Below are 17,004 nucleotides of genomic sequence, written 5' to 3' on the forward strand. Positions count from 1 at the left end.
TTTTTTTCTTTCAAATGGGGCCTCGGCGCGGCGGCCGCTCCCCCTGCGCGCCCGGGCGCGGCGGCCCCCTCCCCAGGCTGCCGGGCCGCTGCCTGCAGGAATTTACAATCCGGCGCTGGGGGAGCGGGCCCGGTCTCCATGGAGACGGCTTCCCCGGGAGCAGGGAGGTCAGGCGCAGACCGCGCACAATCAATGGATCAATGCAAGCCCCGCTCCGCTCCAGACCAAACAGCACCCGGCTCCGGCTCGTCCTCTCTGCCCGTGGAAAGAGTGGGGGTTTAGGGTGCGCCCCCGCGCTCGCACGCGATGAGGGCCGTGCGATGCAGGTTTGCACGCACACCTCCACGAGACAAAGAGAGCGCGGGGTGTCGGGGAGGCTGGGGCGGACAAGATCGCACGGGCACTCAAGCGTGCCCGCCACACAGCCCGACACACGCGCGGAACACAGCCACATAGGACCTCGAAAACCAGAGCCGCTCGACAACCGGCGGAGTAACGCCCTCCTAACTCCAGCACACCCCTCACCCTCAGGACTCAGTCCCCATTCCTAGTGCTGAGTCCACTTCGATGGAGGACCAAGAGGAAAGTAGCGTTCTCTCCAGCTAAAACTGTTGGCTCCAGAACTGACTCCCTTGCAGTTGAGGCCTTGGAGGTAGCCCACTAAGCCACCCTACCCGCATAAACCTGGGCTCACTAATGCTCTCAGCACAGAGGCAAAAGCTAACCTACAGAGATATGCCTTTGTGTGTAAATACAAGGACACGGAAATGCACAACGCACTCCTCCAAAGCTGCCCTTGAAACGTCAAGATGTGGTCCTAACCAGTCCATTAACCCTTCATCCCTTCAATGGCAGGGGCAGCAGGGGAAAGGTAAACAAGGTTTTTAAAATTTGGGGCAAAGTGTGTCAAAGGAGTAGTATCCCTGAACCATGAACATCACCTCCTGATGCGTTTACCAGCTTTGCATCTTTTCTTTTTACATCCTAAGGGAAAGAGGAAAGACCTCTTGAAAGGTGGCAGGGGCTTTCTTGGAGTATGGGACCTCAGTCTGACTGAGTCTGTGTCAGGCTTCAGAGCCAAATTTCTGCAGGGAAGAGACCATTGGGACTCAGACTAACCTCATAGAACCCTCAGAGTACCGGACAGGAAGGGACAATGACCAAGATCTCTCTGAAAATAACTATTCTTAGACCCTTGACAAAGCCAGTCACATCAGCTGGGGTGACAGGCAGCTTTGTCAGAGACCTCCTTAGCTCCCAGGGAGAATTGAGCCATTCCTTCCCTAGGGATTGTGTGGAAAAGTAGGAGGATGCAAACACTTGAACATTCAGGTTTCTTGTCCTGGGACAAAGATTACCTTTGGGCAAGTCACGTCTCAATGGACCTCAATGTTCTCATCTAGAAAACAAGATGGTGGATTAACTCAGTAGTGGAAAGGAGATAGTGCCCTGAAGAAGCCTGGGGGAGGAGGCTTAAGAATCCCTGCATAGCGCGAAAGATAGTGGTTGGGATGGAAGGACATAGATCATGGGAATTATCTCCAAGGTCCCTTCCAGACCTGTCATTCTAGGACTTCCCTCCTTCATTCCATTGGCAAACCCCTCCCCTTGCGGCAGCTTTGCTTGGTGCCACCAATTATGTGCAGGGCTGGAGGACAAGTGCAAACTTGCCATTCTCTCTGCCCCAAACGAGAGAGTGGTTTGAAAGAAAGAAAAGGAAGGAAGGAAGGAAGGAAGGAAGGAAGGAAGGAAGGAAGAAGGTTTGAAGGAAGGAAGGAGGAAGAAGGAAGAAAAGGAAGGAAGGAAGGAAGAAGGAAGGAAGGAAGGAAGGAAGGAAGGAAGGAAGGAAGGAAGAAATAATGGAAGGAAGGAAGGAAGGAATAGGGAAGAATGAAGGAATGAAGGAAGGAAGGAAGGAAGGAAGGAAGGAATGGAATGGGAAGAAGATTGGAGGTTGCCAGATGGTTCCTGATCTACATGAGGGCACAGGGAGACAGAGCTGAGGAGCCCCCCCAAAGTAGAGAGCAGGCAGAGTGCACTGTTTCGTGCTTTGTTTTTGCTTTGCCTTGGACAGTGGTGTGACCTCCTCTGAGTCTCTAAGGAGGAGGGCTCCAGCCCACCCTGTAGACCACAGGTAAGGTGGCCATGGAGGATTCTGTAGGGGCAGATCAATAGATTATCTTAGACCTTCTCTCCAGTTCAGTATGATTTCCTGGTCCTCTAAATGTGTACATTGCCCTGGCCTGGGAGAAGGAAGGATTGGATGGGTCATCCAACCTTAGCCACTATGCCTCTGGGAAGCTCAGTGTCTTTTACTCTAGTTCCCCACCCCCCTTTATTTTGCCAGCTATTATTTTGTCTGTTTCCTCTGCTATTCTAGGACCAGGTGAATTTCCTCCACATCTGGGCAGAAGAGGAAGTCCCTGCTCTGCTCCCCACCATCCAATCTGGTTCCAGCCCACCTCCAGCCCTTCAGAGGATTCTGTAGGAGCAGAAACAGGGCTGATACCATGGAGGCGCTGTGAGTTGGGGTGCTGGTCATATTGTTCTCTGTCCACGTCTACAAAGACTCACAACTGGAGAGTGACTCAAGAAGATGACAAGGAAGGAATAATGAGGTGGCTCTCGCAAGTGGTACTACAAAAGCAGCAGCATATCCCATACCCTGACTGGCAGAGGCAGAATGTCCCTGGGTCCTCTGAGACTCCCACGCTCACCTCTCAGGCTGCAGTTTGCTTTTGGGCTTCACTTTCTTTCAGGGATACTTCTGACATTCATTTCATTCCAATTTTTCCTGCAAATGTCTAAGAGAAAGGACTGGACTGGGGGCACCAATAGCTGATATATCTTGGTTCTGATCCTGCTTAGGGATATATCTGCCAGGGCTCCACCATGTTCAGAAACTTCTTCTCCCCTGCCAAATCTCCTTCCATGAAACTTTGCTTTTACTCTCTGCTCCTCGGCGTACCCATCTGTGAAACAAGCCCAGTGACCCCCGCCTTGACAGGCAGTACAGTCTAATGGAGAACATGTACATGTTGGAACCAGACCACTCCAAAGTCAATGTCAGGCCTGACCATTTTCCAGCCATCTATCTATTCTTGGTGCATTATTTCACTCTCTGAGCCTCAGCTTCATCATCTAGAAAGTGGGTATGTCAAACAACCTCGAAGGTGAGGTATACAGCACTATCTAACTGGATGGGCTCTAGAGTAAAGTAAACTTGCGGTTCAAATCTCAGCTCTGTTACTTTCTAGCTGTGTGTCTTCAGGTAACTTAGTCTCAGTGAGCTTCAGTTTTCTCTTCTGACTATGGGAATGAAAATGCCCACCTCATGGGGTTATGGTGTTAATTAAATGAGATAATGAATGGAAAACCCCTGATACACAGTAGGCGTTCAGTAGGTGGTGGCCATTGTTATTTCCACTTTTTCTCAGACAGAGCAAAGGCCACGGTGTTCGACAGTAAAAGTTAAGTAGTGCCTGGGAAGAAGCAGTCTTATCCCAGGCCAGACTTGATGTCATTGGTGTGAATGCAGTCATCCTGACCACCCCCAATAGGTTCCTGTCTGCCACACATTCCTACTGGGAAGGTTCCAAAAATACCATGCATTCCAGCACACTGCTCCTGTGTGCAGCAGCACTTCCAAGTTGAAGAGTTAGAAGGAAACTCACCTGCCAGGAAGGGCAGCTCCAGAATTCCTCTTTCCCTACTTCCTTGCACCTCCTATCCCGCCTTACAAAGGCACAGGTGCTCTAAGACACAAATTAGAGCTCACGGCTACCATTAATGAGTGCTTTCTATGTGCCGGGAAATCCATCGCAAGCCTAACCAGCAAGAACTGTGATCTCCATTTTGGTGATAGGAAAACTGAGGCTCAGGTAGGTCAACCCACCCAGATGACCGACTAAGAAGGGACAAAGCCAGGACTTGGGCCCAAGCCTGACTCCGAAGCTCGTATACAGCCTCCATTTTCTATTCTGTCTTCTCTAAATCCACAGAGACCTAACACATTCTTGCTACTGTTCTGGGTTAATCATTTGGGACAGGTTGGAGTGTGTGGCAGACTAGCCCCTTCACACAAAAGAAGTAGTAGAAGAGTACCCTTGCTCTGGAGGATAAACAGGAGTAGGACTTCAGAAGACTAGCCATCACATTTATGTGATGATGCGAAGTTACACGTTTTGCCCAAAGTCACACAACATATAATTTAAGAGGCAAAGCCAGAAGCTGAATTCATGTCTCCCATGACTTCTGTCTCCTGGATCGGTGAGTACTCCTTAGCCTGTACCCTCAGGGCTGCCAGTCTACCCCTTTCGGTTCTGGCTCTTCCTCTTCCTAATGATTTGATCAACCATGAATTCTTCCATTAAGTGGCATATGGTATTTATCTCATTCCCTCCCCTCAATACGCACTGACCCCTTAGGATGTACAAAAGACAGAGAAAATGTGATCTCTGCTCAAAAAGATATATCAACACCGGTGTATGATTCCAGATCCCTCTGCATCAGAAGGCGAATCCCCCAAATGCCAAGTCTTACCAGGAAGGCAAGATTTATATGTGTAAACCAGACTATCTGAATGTGGTATCAAGCAATTCAGACAGAAAGTGCCACAGAAAGTCAGAGGGAACAGAAGTGATCATCTAGAAAGTTTATGAATGAGAAGGGATTTGAGGTGAGTTTTGATAACACTTAAACAGAAATGGATAGACAAGATAGAAATAGAAAGAAAAATCAGTGCTTAACAGATGGAGAGAGATAAAAGAGAGCAGAGCAATAACAACAACAAAAAATAGAAGAAAGGAGGGAGACGGAGAATCGTACTAGGTCAGTAGACAGGTAAACCCTGGTTGGTCTTGGTTTTCCACATTTCCAGGATGAGTCAGGAGCCATTTGACTGTATAGGCAGAGGATTGGAAGTACACTCTCTTAAAGTGCGTTCTGGCCCTGGGATTCTGGGAGTAACTTACTCCAAGGCCCTTAGTCTTCTTTTACAGAGAGGTCCATTGGCAGCCCGGCCATGACTCGAGGAAGGGTAGCCTGGTTTGAGCTGCCCACACCCTTTCCAGCCTCTCCTTTAGCCACTTAGGTGACCTCCTTGGCCCCTCCTTGGACCATCATCTCAGTGTCCTCCCAGTCCTTCCTCCCTGCTCATCCCCACACCTGAGTCACTTTGCCACCTGCTTGCTCCCCACCTGCTCTCTGGCTGCTTCTGCGAAGGAAACAAATATCTCCAACCTGCCAACTGGCATCAACACCAGTGTGTTGTTCCAGACCCCTCCACATCACAAGGCAAGGCTCCAAACTTCCCTGAGCTTGTGCCCTGTTCTTTTCCACACAGCTGCTCTTCCAAACTTCGGTTTCCCCTCTGCCAGCCTCTACCCACTTACTTCTCCAATCAGACCCCTCAACTCCTGTTTTATTGAGAAGCCAGAAGCCATCTAGCATGAACTTCCTGTCCTCCAACCCCCTCTCCTTCCACTGCTGGGAGAGGGGTCCCTCCTTTTGGCCAAAGCCAATCCCACATACACATGCAAAGATCCCATCCCTTCTTGCCCCACAGGGAGCTGGCGCTGTCAATCGTCCCTTCCCTCTCCTGAATCTCTCACCTCAGCTTCTTCTCCTCCTAGCACACAGTGTAACCTGCAGCATCCTACAGCAGCAACAACCAGTTTCCCCAGACCCTGCTTCCTCTTGTCCTTCCCAGCTCCTAAACTTGTAGGAGTACACCTGCTCTCTGTATCCACTTCACTGCTTCCCTTCATCCCTCACCCTAGTGAAGTCTGGCCCAGGCCCCCTCTGATCACCCCGCCCTCCCTGCCCCGCTAGGTCTCCAGAGACTTCCATGTCTCCATATCAGGGCTGCCTGCCAGTCCTTATCTAGCCTGACCTCTCTGTGTCATCAGAAGCCTCTGAACATTTTCCTTTCCCTTCTTGGAGCTCTTTCTTTTCCCTAATCTCCTGCTGGCTGCTTTCCCTTCCCTGGCCTCCTAAGTCCTACGCTTGGCTCTTCTAGTTTCTCACACTATGTGACCACGCTAGGAACTCTCACCCAAAGACAGCGAGGGTGATGGAAAGAATATTGGCTTTATGGTCAGAAGGTTTTAGGTTTTAGTTCCAGCCCCATCAGTAGGTGAGCTTGAATGAGTTTCTTCACCTCTGTGAGCGTCAACTTCATCTAAAAGACAGGGAGGATACAATTCTGACCTTGCGGGTTGTTGGAGCTTACTGCTGAGAAGCCATGTGGAAGGTCCAGCACAAAGTAGCTGGACAGTTTGTGGAGCCACCAATGTGCTGATGACTCCCAAATCTATATCCCTAGCCCTCACTTTTTCTGTATGTCCGATTTTCAGATCTGTATCTCTAGCTCCCTCCTCTCGGTTCTACTTAGTGCTATATTTCTGCCTAATTTATAGATATTTACAAAGGTATTTTTCAAGACCTCAAGCTGAACTGACCCCCAACCAAATTCACTGTTCCTCTCAACACTCTGTCCTGATCTGTCTTCTTCCTGTGATCTCCATCTTGGGGTTAATGGCTCCATAACTCACTCAGCGGCCCCAGGTAGATTTCTCCAGGTCTGTAAGGACTCTTTCCTCTTCCCCATCTAAAACAGGCCACCAGATCCTGGGGGTGAAACTTCTGAGACCTCCCTCAAATCTATCCATCCTTTCTGCCCCTATTGCTGCTGCCTCAGTTCAGGCACTCAGTGTATCTCCTGTGGACCATTGCCTTACAGGGTTAAGTTCTAACTCTTTAGCATGGCCCTCTGTGTCAGTCCCGAACCCTTTTCTCCGATTATGTTTCATATTTCTGTTCTGATCTCACCGTCACTACACCTAAGCAACACCATGCCTGGCACATATTGTGTTCTTGCCAGCTGGAAAGCCATTACTACCCTTCAAGATCCAGCTTAAATGTACCTTGTTTATGAAATCTTATTATCCCAGCAGGTTTTGAATTCAGTGGTCCTTGAAACCCAGCCTGTTCATGCTGTACTGTAATAGTCTATTTCCCTCTACTAAGTCTGTCAGACTTTTGAAGGCAAGAGCCATATTGGTTACCAAGCATATGCCTGGCATGTACTGTGCTCAATGAATGTTTGCTGAATGAATGAAAGAATGAAAGATGGTGAACTCATGGGAATCCCAAGGAAAAGTAGAGCATCCTCTGACTTGTCTCCCAGCACCCCACCAGACTTAGAGTGCTGCTGCTGCCTAAAGGACTGGTGGCAGCAGAGGCTGCTAAATGGAGGGGCAGTGTGGACACCAGGGGCAGTGCAGAGATGCCCAGCTGAAAAAAATCACGGACATGCAGAGGGCCTAGAAGGGGACTCTGGCCAGAGACTTCCAGATTCTGGAAGCGAAAGAAGCAGAGCTGAAACCTTCCAAAAGCTCAGGATCTCCCCCAAAAGTTTAGAGCATTGGATGATGGCAGCCTGGATAAAGCAGCCAGAGGCAATAGAGAGGGGAGAGAAGCAGTGACAGAGGCCTGGGACCAAGGTGGATGGGGTAGGGTCCACTGGCAGCTAGCTACCATCTGAATGATGGGGCAGCAGACTCAGGAGGCAGAACCCTCATCATCTCCATCCTTTCATCAAATATCTTTCCTAATGATGCTTAAAATCTCACCATTAGATAATCACTCCTTTGAGCTAAATCCTATGTACCTTGGGTCCCAAATACGTATATCCCTGTGAGAGAGGGTGACAGAATTAAGCTTTTGCTTAATTAAAATGTTAGTTATCAGATGAAGCCTTAAGAAAGGTGTGACAGATGAGGGACTATGGGAACACTCATAATAAACGTCTTAACTTTGCTGAGACCTGGCTTGGCTTTGCCCTCTTACCTTGTTTCTGTTTGGCTCTCCTCCCCCAGATCCCTACTGGGTTCTTTCCCCAGAGGAAAAGATGGAGAGATGGAGGAGAACCTCTCCATCTAACAGTATGATTTCTGTAAGTACCCTGGATTAAGGAAAAGATGGGCAGAGGTATTGGGGCAAGTTCAAGGTCTTCACAAACCAATTCATACAGTGAATTACTGTAAAACAAATCTCAGTTCCCCAATAGCTTCTATTATATTTTCTGAGAAGGGCTCCCCTAGTACTGAGAATACTTTTAGGAGAAGCTGAAAACCTGCAGCAATGAAGAGGTCAAAATGTTTGCCAGCTACGTGCTTTTGCTGAGTGTCGATTTCCTTACAAAGTTTGCCTCCCTTGTTTGGCAAAAGTCTCTCTCTTTTTCATGCCACCTCTCCTCCTCTGTCTTAGATGGAAAGCTGTCCTAGGCATCATGCTGAGCTGGCTGGGGAAAGTTGAGGGGCATCATAACCAGGGCTGGGATTCCTTGATGTCCCATGGTGGTCCTGCAAAAGTCAGTCTGCGGGAGGCTGCAGTGGGCTAGAGGAGAACAGGCTGGGATTCTGACTCAGGGATGCTCCTCCCCCTTGGTCAGCCTAAAGGCCACTGAGGAAAGAGAGGAACTTATTCTAGTCCTCTTGTGTCCGCACCCTGGTCCAATCTTGAGGGATTTGATTGAGAAATTCCGTTGCTTCTCTTTGGCGGCCCCAAGCTGTAATGCTACCCTTCACCAGTAGGTGCCGCCGTCTAACATACCATCCTCCAGCCCTTGGTGAAGCCCTGAAATCAGACCTGGGGGAGCCTACTCAAGGAAATCAGTGCCTCAAACAAATTTGCAAATGAAATGATTATAAATGAGATACACCCACACTGGTGACGTTAAGATGTGGAATTAATTGTATGTGGGCTTCTTTATAACCATAGATTCAGTTTTTAATGAGTTTGACATTCCTTGTGTACTTACTATGTGCCAGGCACTTAAAGGAGATGGAAATTCAAAGATGACATGGTTTCTTCTCTCAAGCTCATAATTAGGTAAGAGAGAGAAATTTGCATCGAAATAATTAGAATGTAAGGAAGAACATAGTAAATGCCCAAATACGGAGGTGCCAACATAAAATTCTAATGAGTGCATAAAGGAGACAGATTAATTCCAGCTGGAAGCTTGGGGACGTCTCAGAGGAGAGGGTTTAAAAGACGACCTCAAAGAATACATAGAATTCTCATACATGGAGTTGGGTGAAGAGAGAGAGGGCTTTCCAGGTGGTGGAAACGAGGTGAGCAGGGACGTGGAGGGGGGAATTAATAACATGGTTGAACCAGAGACAAGTATATAAGTGGGGTGGGGAGGGAGATCTGAAAGGTGAGATGAGCCAGATGATGAAGAGCCTATTTCTATCTGATGCTTTGGGGCTGATGTTATTGCCTAGGCTCCGGAACTCCTGATGACTTTAAAGCAAGACAGCATGGCTGGCTCACATCTTGAACTGACTTTATATACCCTGGGCTTTATGTACTCTGCAGGATTTCTTCAATGTTTAGTGAATTTATTTCATCATAGACGCAGGAAGAGAACAGAGAGGAGAAAAAGGGAAAGGGAACACAAAAAGAAGTGAAAGGGAGGGAAATAATGGATGGAAGAAAAAGAAAGATGGAGAAGGAGGAGAGAGAGAAAGAGAAGGAGGCAGCAGGAGAGGAGGCAAAGCAGACCCTGCACTGGGAGGAGGCTCTCCTCAGAGCTGTACAGGCTCAGGGAGCTGTTTGGGCTTTTCCAGGCCAGCGGCCTCTGGCTCCAGGCCCTGAACCACAGAGGACAATGTGAGGCGGGTTTGTTTGGTGATGTGTTTTCTGCTGGCCCTGTTTGTTTGTGTTTTTCTGGCAGTGGACATGTCTGTGGTAGAAAAGAAGGAGGAGGTCAGGGGCGTGGCTGGCATTGACAATGGTCCCTGGGCCAGCTGAGCTGGTGGGATCCTTTAGTGGGAGCTTGTGGGCATTGGAGCTGGACTTTTGATGTCCCTGGGAGGGGCCTCTATGCGGGTGCCCAGAGCCAGGTGGCCTGCCCCAGCCCAGAGATGGTTTGGTCCAAGCTCTTTGTCCCTGTCTTTCCCCATCCCGGCAGGAAAGAATTAGTCCTTGAGGCCTGGGCTCTTTGCCTGTGTAGCCAGGATGTCGTGCTGGGCTGGGGAGCCTGCGGCGGGGTGGGGGTTGACAAGAGCAGCTACTTCCAATTCGGTGCTGGGGGCCTCAAGGGGAGTCCACACGAGCCAGCCTGCTCACAGGTCCTGATGATGAGTCTGGCTTTCTCCTGTGCCACAGCCCTTGGAAGCCAACCTAACGAGCACTATTAAAGTTAATGAAACGAAATGATTCCACCGTTTGCTCAGTTACAACTCTTTACGAGATTGCTCCCTCTTGCACAGGAGATTCATTTGAGCTGCCAGGGTTTGGCCTTTGTTCCCCTAATTTTTATTGGCCCATTAACAAGATCAGATGCTCTGGGCTGACCAGGAATATCTGGTACTGAGGTCCCAACGAGCCCCACTGGGTGAAGTATCAGGTGGCCTTTTGAGCCCAAATTACCCTTAGAATAGCCCTTGTTGCCCTTTCTCCCTCTGTTGCTTCCCTACCTCCAAACCCAGTTTTATATATAGGTACCGCAGCAATGTGGGAAGACTTCAGAACTTAGGAGATGCTTTCCCATCTCCTTTAGAAAATGTTTCAACCCACTGATGTAATAGTTCCCCCAGTAAGAGCTCTAGTTCCTTTGGCCTAAGGACTTTACTCCTCATTAAAATGGAAATACACTGAACTTCCATAGTCATTTACATGTTGGTGAGAATTAGTTCACACGGTCACACATGGATAGGCTTCAAGGGGATCGATAATCTCTTAAATTGTATATAAATTTTTGTCTCCAATGTTCATTTTTCCAGAGAGGTTTTCTATAGCTTTCTTCTAATTTTCCATGACACAACTGCCCCCCAAAAAGGGAAAAAAACTCTATAGAAGTAGAAGAACAGTCCATAACTGGGGCACAGAAGATAAACCCTCTTACTTGAACCATCTTCTTGGCCAACCCCACCCTGAGGAGGTACCAGTCCCCTCCATCTTTAGAGATATTTCCTCCCAGACCTCCCATCGTCACCACAGATTAACCATATCTTTCCTAAATCCAATCTCAAGTTGTGGGTCAGGGGCAAGAGGAGAGCTCTTTAACACCATGTTGATTTACATGGCAAGGCTGTAAATGATAGGTTTACATGCTGGAGTAAATACTCATAAACTCATTGTAAGCACAGGGTATCACATGCCTTTGGGTGCCCAGATCCTCTGCAGCTCCACACAGGCCGGGCATTCAGAATATCAGAGAGGAGAGTGCTGAGCTGGCACTCTCAGCACTGTGACAAAGTCACAGGTGTAACTGACTATGGAGGAAGAGGGCACACTTGGAGCTGGTCTCTGTAACCCCTCATCTTCCCCCACAGAGCAGGTAGCTTCTGCTCAGCGATGACTTAGAATGGCTCCTCCCTGCTCAGCCAATCTGACTGTTCTTGTGGGTTATGGCATTATCACCAGATGTTCCCCGTTAAAATGCGAAGGGGCTTCTTGGGAAGAGGAGTTGGGCCTGAGAGTCTATTCTTCACATGGCAGCCAGAGTCATCTTAAAGCGGAATTTCACAATCTTAGCACTATTGAAATTCATCCTGGGGGCCATCCTTCACATGGTAGGGTATTTACCAGCATCTCTGGCCATTACCCACCAGAGAGGCCAGCAGCACTACCCACCCCCTCAAGTTATGACAACCAAAAATGTCTCCAGGCATTATCAAATGTCTCCTGGGAGTGGGGGGCAAAATTGCCCCTTCTCTACCTCCCACCTCGTTGTGAATCACTGTCATAAAGCATAAATCAAATCCTATCACTCCCTGATTAAAATCCTGCAACATCTTCCCATTGCTCTGAGCATGAAATCTAACTGCTTGGTGTGGTTCTGCGTAGGCTAGCTTTGCATCCTCTCCAGCATCACTTGTGATCCTCCGGTCTCGTCTGCCATCTCCTTTTAGCCACATGAACCTTTTTGATGTACCTAGACAAACCAAGCTTTTTCTTGGACAGAATGGAAAATGGAGAGACATCGACAGATTTGGGATGTATTTTGGAGACTTTTTCACACACATTTATGACAACTCATAAATATTTGACCTACTGTATTACTTTTGTTTTTCCTGTCTCCATGAGAGCAGGAACCCTGTCAGGCTTGTTCACTATTGTATCCCCATCATCTCCCATAGTGCCTGCCACACACAGTAGGTCCTGAATAATTATCCATGGAATGAATGAATAAGGGTGGCAGGACTTCAGAGAAGGAAAGGAATTATTCTGGAAGGTTTCTTGGCCACATTGAGGCTTGAAGCTTGGGTAGAAAGGTCGGAGGGCAGGAAGAGCAAAACGTGTTCTGGAACAAGGCTTAGGGGATGGCAGAAGAAAAGGCCCAAAGAAAGCCCAGTGGCCAAAATGTATTGCAGTTGACCCAGGCAACAGGCAGGCAGCAGAAACTCCTCATCGGAAAGAACAAATCTGTGTGAATGTGACTTTCAATCTGAGTGGACCCAGCAGTGAAGTACTTAAGTAAGGAGAGAAGTCAGCCAGGTTGGAGCCTGTTGAAACTGGGGCCAAACCAGGGAGAGCTTTGATTACTGAGCCTGAAGCCTGGACTTGGCTGAGCCTCTGAATAGTAACGATTATTTCTCTTGTGGTATCTGATGTTGGTGACTCTGACTCCCCTGATCCCCTTGAAACCCTGGAACCAACACTGTGGCCATAAGAGAAGTCAGGGGACAGACCAGACAAGTGAGCCTCGACCAGTGCAGAGAGCCCTGGGACCCAAATGGAAAAGGCCTCAGCCGGATTCCATCTTCCTTCCCTCTCTTGATGTGTGGCCTTGTTCAAGGCATTGGGCTGCAATGGACCTCCATGTCCTTCTTTTGGAAAACAGAGTTAACAATACCTGCCCCATTCAGAGGAGAAATGAGGTCATGTTTGTGCAGCACTGTGAGCTCGCCGGAGACAATGAGTGTATTCTTCTTAAAAGTAACAATAATAATCATTACTGCAAATCTAACCAGTAAATATATCCCCTCAAAGCTGGAGTTGGGCCCCTCAGTGGAATAGCAATTAGAGTTAAAAGAAAATCTCTAGATGGGGGAATTTTCTGGCCCCATTTTGATCTTTGGGGTTTGCAGAGTTGATATCGTTGCGGGAGGGAGAGAGGCCTGAAGCAATAATTCATTTCAATTCCATTCAATTGTACTTATTGTATGCCTCTTGTCCTTGAGATCTCCCCAGTGGGTTTTGCAACTTCTCGCCCTCCGTCAGTTGAGGATAAAGAGATCCCTCAGGCGTCCATCTCCACACCCACCCAATGTCCTATTCACTCATAGAAATAGTGATTTGGCTATTAGAAATCTTGGACGTTTGGGTATTGGCCACAAACCAGCCTGCTAAGTAGGTGGCCTATCTTGATTACTTGATTCTCTTTTTCACTCATCCCATTAGGTAGCCAATGCTTCTTAAACTGAGTTGTGCATTCAAAGCCCATGGGTCCTCAGGTGATTGTTATGCAGCCAGCCAGTACCTGTCTGAATGTGGGAATCACCAGGTTTAGTGAAATGTTAGTTATGGAATGCATTTTCAAGGATCAGAACACTGCTTATACAAAGGTGGTGTTGTAGTTTGGGTCCCTCTCTCCTGCCCATATCCACAAAATGACAGAAAACTTTAGGGAAAAAGAAATTATACAGTGTGAGGAAATGAGAGAGCCAACAGCATCTCAGAAGCATTGGGTCCCAGAAAGATAAAAAACAAATAGCATCAAAGCTGTAAAGAAATCAAACTATAGGAAATCACAGCTAAAACATATGAAGGAGAAGACTGCTGTGGAGGAAAGAGTGATTTGGAGGCCTCCAAGTCGGAGACAACAGACTCAGAATAACCACAGGACTTCCCAGGGGTATTCCTAGCTGTTTCCTGACCTGTGTTCGGTAGTTGGCAGTGGTGGATTTGCCCCAGGGCGCTGGGGATAGAGTGGCAGAGCAATGCTCCTAGTAGGGAGAGAGAGAAATAGGGAGCCTTCATGCAGGAGAAAAGCTGCCAGTAAGCCACACATCTCCCTCCCAACCTCAGTAACCAGTGACAGGCTATAGTGAACACAAAGCAGGCCAACAGGTATTCTCAATCACAAAGATGAGCTGAACATCAAGAATCACTAAAGATTTAAGGAAAAATAAAACTATGATTCAGAGAAACTCTAAGCCAACTGTCCAATAGAACTTTCTATGATCATGGGAGTGTTTTATATTTGAGTTGTCCAATATGTAGCCACACACCACATGTGGCTATATATATTCCTTGAAACATGACTTTTGCAACCAAGGAACTAAATTTTTTAGTTTATTTTAATCAATTTGAGTTTAAATAGCAAACAGTTACTGTATTGGATAGCACAGCTCTAAACTTAACATATGGAAGAGTTAACACTCAAAGAAATAGAGATAATAGAATAAACAACAACAAAAACCAGTTTAGTCGAAGAATAATTATCTTTGAGAGATGCAAAAGAATAATAAATCCATTTTAAAAATCACCAGAGGTCTTAAAATTTAAATATTGATAATCAGAATTTGAAACTCAGTACACGGTCTGAGATGGATTTAATGATCTGGTTATTAGGAAGATTGAGCTGAAGAAGTTGCCTTAAACATAATGAAAAGAATAAAAAGATGGAAAGTCTGAGAGAAAAAATTAAGAGACATCTGCCTAATAGGCATTTCAGATGGACACAACTTCAGAGAATAGAAGAGAGAAATTAAAGAACTAATAAAATAAAATGTCCCAGTTGTTGAAGAAAGAAATTAATCATTCAATTGAATGTTCCCAGAAAAAAACCTCACACCTAGACACATTATAGTGAAGTTTCAAAACAAAGATAAAGAAAAAAGCCTAGAGGCTTCCAGAGAGAAAAAGCAAGTCACCAATAAAATAATATTAAATTGGTATAAGACTGGATGTTAAAAAACAATGGAGCACTATTTCTAAAGTTCCAAGGGATATGAAGTATTCAAGTGGGAGGGAAAAATTAAGACATTTTTTGTATTACAAGGAGAAAGTTTGCCACCCTCATATTCTTTAATGTATTCCTAGGGGAGGTGCTTTAATAAAAAATAAAAAAAAATAGTGAATTCAAAAAAGAGGAAGACGTGGGATGCTGACACTATGGTGGACAGAGAAACTAGTAAAACTTTTAGTGGTCTAAATAATGATCGAGGCATAATGTAAACATTTAAAAACAACAATTTGAAACCATAATCTATCCAGATGATCTCAACTTGGGAGGTGACAAATGGAGGAGGAAGAGGAATGCTAAAGTGTGCTAAGGGAGAAAAAGTTCCTGATTAGCTCTATATATTGATAGAAAATCATAAGTTAAAGAATATAGGATTGCAATTTAAGAGTAACCAACGGAAGATGGGGAATTGAAAAATACCTTCCAAATCATTAGAGTGAATTTAAAAGGGAAGACGGGCAAAGAAAACTTAATCAATCTAACAAAAGCAGAAAAAGAAAAAAGATAAGAAGAAAGCAAGGTAAAAGGAAGCATAAAATAAAATGATAGGATAAGTCTAAAAATATCATTAATAATACGTAAAAAAATAAAAAATTCCTCTAATAAAGGGCAAAATCCTGCTATAGGCTGTTTACACACATGTATTCAAGACTAAATGACAAGAACATTTCGAATATGAACAAATGGAGGAAATAAGCAAATGATAACAAAATAAAGCAGGTATATTAGCATCAGACGATATAGAATCCAAGACAAAAAGCACTAAAAGAAACAAAGGAGATATACCGATAAAAGTTACAATCTTACAGAAATATATAATATCTATGACTCTTAACATGCAGTAAAAAGTACACTAATATGTAAAACAAACACTAATAAAAACCAAGGAGAAATGAACAAATCTTTGATCAATGGATAAAGGTTCAGAAATTTATAGGCCAAGTAGAGAAAAGTCATAATGAGACTAATAAAGGATTCGAGTGACACAATTAATAAGCTTTAACTAATATATGTTATCCCCTACAGCTGGGGGCACATTTTCCCCCCAAATATATTTCTAGCATTCACATACACATACCCCCAACAAATTTCAAACTAACAAAAAAACAAACAAAAAATCCACATTATATCCGCCATTTTCTCTGTCCACAATAAGTAATTAACATTAAACTGGTTGGTGGAGTGAGGCAGACTCTATATCTACTTAGAAATGCAATCTCATTCATAGGGAATTCCTTGGAACTCAAAGCCTGGCTTATCTCTGCTCCAGCCCATTCTGGTATATACTTATAGATATAAGTTTCACATATGATTGTCATCTGTCATGGTATCCCAAAGTGGGGAACATTATTGTGAACTTCTGTTCCTGAGAGTCAAAGTCTAAATAAATTCAGCCTGGGATTCATAACCCTTTAGCATCTGACCCCAACTTGCCTTTCCTCTCTCACCTCCCACCTGTTTCTCCAACACACAAACTCTTGGTATATCTACCAGCTAATGGATGCTCCTGGTCCATGACACTCATCCTGTTAATGAACGCATGCCCTGTTACTAAACTGTCCTATCTGTGTAAATCTTGCCTCTTTAAACTCATCATGCACTCTATGGCTCAAGGGTCATATCTGACCTGGTCCCGTTTTTGTAAATAAATTGTTTTTATTTTCCTCTGGGATCAAGATGTCATTTGGATTTACTCTATCTGAGTGAAAGAGGCAGTGGGAGTTTATGTTATTATATTTGTCTTTAAAATGAGGAAATAGGAACAAAGGAAAATTAAAGTTTGTCCAATATAGCACACTGGTGAATTTGGAATTAGCAGGCACTGTCTCGTGATCTAATTCCTAATTGTTGTTGTTGTTGTTGTTTCTCTTGGACATCTCCTTTATTTCATAGAAGTTTATAATGTGATTCCTATGAGTCAGGCATTCTTGTATGTGTTTTATAAATATTCACTCAGTTGACTCTCAAGGCAGTATTAGGAGTTAAGTATTGCTATTATCATCCACATCATATAGGTGAGG

The sequence above is a fragment of the Pteropus medius genome, unplaced genomic scaffold (assembly GCF_902729225.1).
Source record: "Pteropus medius unplaced genomic scaffold, Ma_sr-lr_union100, whole genome shotgun sequence".
Taxonomy (NCBI): domain Eukaryota; kingdom Metazoa; phylum Chordata; class Mammalia; order Chiroptera; family Pteropodidae; genus Pteropus; species Pteropus medius.